Genomic DNA, 3,533 nt, shown 5'->3' on the forward strand with positions numbered 1-3,533 from the left:
ATAAAATTCTTGATACTTTGATCAAGAAATTGCATTGTTGAAATGACCCAATAATGAAATTAATTTGTCTACACACTTTACATTTGTGTGTTTTGTGCAGATAGTTGTGTATATATAATATGATAATATAATGTCATTTTAAATCTAACAGAGATATAAAATGTAGTATTAACTTGTTTATCATTGCTGAACATTTGAAATCAAGAACCTTTTTTGTTTCATAATTGAATATTCTTCAACTTGGCCAAGCCTCACCTGTTTTACTCTCCTATAGATTCCAACAACCAACACCTTTCTTTCTCCTCCTGAGAATGTGACCATTACAAATTTCACATGCAGGGAAGATTATGTAGATTTTCTCCTGAATTACATTGCCTTTTCTGTTTGCACAGTAACTTCAGCTTGAGATTAGTCCAAGGATCTATGTTGTGCTTCTTTCTCTTTGTTTAGGGCAGGCTTATGATTCAAGTGAAATTCAAAGACTAATGCCTGAGAAGGGTGAATTGACACCATCCAGAGATCCAGTAAATATTTAAGTTGCAGTGTTTTTATTTAGTAACCTACCTCTCCATGAAAAATTTAAAATTCCTTGAGACCATGCTTTTTTCTGAGTACCTTAACTATTCCTAGATTCTGGATCTTCTATTTTGTGTGGAAACAATACTCATGATTTGCACTCCACAGAACGCAAACTGGTATCATTAGGAGGTTGCTATACCTTCCTTCTACATCCTAAAGGGATAAGGACATAGAGAATAAAGAGATGAGCATTTATGTCCTGTTCCATTCCAAGGTATTTTCTCTAGATTTTTCTAGCAGTCATTGTAGAAGGAGAATAATTAACCCAGGAGTGTAGTCTACTTGTGATATTGTGTGTGTGTGTGTGTGTGTGTGTGTGTGTGTGTGTGTTTCCATGTGTGTGTCTTTGTATGTAGAGTGGGAGGTGTCACTGTAGAACATGCTACCTTACACTCACAGAGGTCTATTTGCCTTTGTTTCTCAAGAGCTAGGGTTAAAGACAGGCATTATATTCATTTAATAGGGAAGAATTCCACTTTGTATCATGTAACATCATAGGTGGGTACACTGTTTTCAAGTGGGTCATTGCATTCCTAGGACATTCCTCAAGATTATCAGAGATAGTTGTCATTTGTGCTTCTTCCTATAATTTTGCCATTTTTGTCTCCCCAGATTTTCTTGGCAAAGCAATGGCTGTGGCAAATGGCTCATTAGTGATGGAATTCATACTCTTGGGGATAACAGGAGAGCCTGACCTCCAAGTACCCCTCTTCTTACTCTTTCTGGTAATATATCTGGTAACCACATTAGGAAATTTGACCTTGATCATTCTAATGGTGCTGAACTCTCACCTTCACACCCCCATGTACTTTTTCCTCTTTAACTTGTCCCTCATAGACCTCTGCTATTCTTCAGTGATTATACCCAAAATATTGATGAACTTCTTAGTAAAGAAGAATGTTATCTCTTACGCGGGGTGCCTGACTCAGCTCTACATTTTTTGCTTGTTTGGCATTTCTGAATGTTACGTGCTGACAGCAATGGCCTATGATCGCTAGGTGGCTATCTGCAATCCACTCTTGTATAACATTGCTATGTCCCTTAAGGTGTGCTTCTATCTTATGCTTGGATCATATTTTATGGGATTTTCTGGAGCCACGATCCACACTGGTTTCATGCTTCGACTGACCTTCTGTGATGTGAACACCATCAACCATTACTTCTGTGACATCCGCCCTTTACTGCAGCTCTCCTGTACCAGCACCTACATCAATGAGATGGAGCTGTTCATTGTAGCAGGAAAAGACATCATTGTGCCCACAGTCATCATCTTTACATCTTATGGCTTCATCCTTTCCAGCATTCTCAAAATAAATTCAACTGAAGGCAGGTCCAAAGCCTTCAGCACTTGTAGCTCCCACATAATTGCTGTTACTCTGTTCTTTGGATCATGTGCATTTATGTATCTAAAACCCTCCTCAGCTGGGTCTATGGATCAGGGAAAAATATCTTCTGTCTTTTATAACATTGTGGTCCCCATGATGAACCCATTAATCTACAGCCTTAGGAACAAAGATGTTAAAATTGCTCTGAAAAAAACTCTAACCAAAAGAAAGTTTTAGTCAGAATTTGATATCTTTTTACCATAGGAATACCAACAAGAGTTAGTTTGTATTGTTCAATATATTTCCCTACAGTCCTCATTGTATTGTTTTGTTTTTTCCTACCATGGAGAGGAGAATTTGTAAATTGTTTTATTTTCTGTAGGTTTTCTTTGTTCTCCACCATTGGGAAACTATTTTCCTTCAGTATTTTAGCAATTTGAGAACAGCAGTAAGTAAATAACTTTCCCCTTTCATTGCTACATTCTCAAAAGCACTGATGGTTCTAATGAGCCCTAAAAGAGATTACATAAGTAACAAATGCCGGCATATCATGTAGCAGTGCAGTTCTTATTTGTTATTTTTTTTAGTTTTGAATCAAATAGTCTGTCTCTGCTCCTGTCTTCCTTTCTTAGATGACCATATGTCATTTTGATATGACAGTCCTTCATGATCACATTCTTTCACCATTGGCTATTAAATATAACCCACATCACAGCTATGATACAATGCACTTAAATTTCTTTTTTGACAGTGATTATGCATTTGTTTTATAAAGACAAACAAAAAATGTTCAGCTGTTTTTCCTTTAGTTGTTTTAGTTTTGTGTGGTGTGTGTGTGTGTGTGTGTGTGTGTGTGTGTGTGTGTGTGTGTGTTCAAATGAGACTATTAATGACCTGGAAAGAACCCTTGAAATGACTCAACCACTAAAGTGGAAAGTATCACTGTTTTCTAAAAAAAAAAAAAAAAAAAAAAAAAAAAGGACATTTTAAACATAAAACTTCAAATTACTTCCAGTCACAAAAAGCCAAGATGGGAGGTCAATAGAACTTTCACAGTGAATTTTAAGGTACTCCAATATTATATCTGAATATCTCCAATATTCAGATATCAAAATCCGTGTTCTCCATACACTAGAAGTATGCTGCAAATGTCCTGTTGCTCAGTCATTGTAAACTGAAGATGAGGTTGGAGAGGGAGTGCCATTGGCAGGGGGCTTATAGGCCTGAGAACCTGACTGAAGCCCCTCCCCCAAAAATGCTAAGTGTGATGGAAGACATTTCTAATGCCAGTACTGGACGGTTAGAAATGGGCAGATCCTTAAGCTCACTAGAGTTCAACAGCAGGTTTACTTCTTTTGGCACCATTCAGCTTGCTGTTTCAGATAATGTATCTCTTTGACCAGGAACTCAGTGATTAGGTTAAAGGCACGCATGCACACACTTGTACACACATGCAAATAACAAAAAAGATATACAAATAAATTAATAAGCCTTAAATATGATGTCATGAAACAATTTTGAATAGACAACAAAAGATCTGACAATATCTTTTTGAGATATTCCCGAGGATTGGGTTTTGGGTGCTGTTATGTGATAACAGCTTTTAAATGTTTAAATTTTCAAGTATTC

At 36.7% G+C, this 3,533-nt stretch overlaps 1 pseudogene; it reads left to right on the forward strand.

Annotated features, from left to right (window-relative positions):
- Positions 1 to 1,180: 1,180 nt before the first annotated feature.
- LOC102912960 (olfactory receptor 8B8-like) lies at positions 1,181 to 2,141 on the forward strand (annotated as a pseudogene).
- Positions 2,142 to 3,533: the final 1,392 nt, after the last annotated feature.

This window comes from Peromyscus maniculatus, chromosome 7 (genome assembly GCF_049852395.1).
Source record: "Peromyscus maniculatus bairdii isolate BWxNUB_F1_BW_parent chromosome 7, HU_Pman_BW_mat_3.1, whole genome shotgun sequence".
Taxonomy (NCBI): Eukaryota; Metazoa; Chordata; class Mammalia; order Rodentia; family Cricetidae; genus Peromyscus; species Peromyscus maniculatus.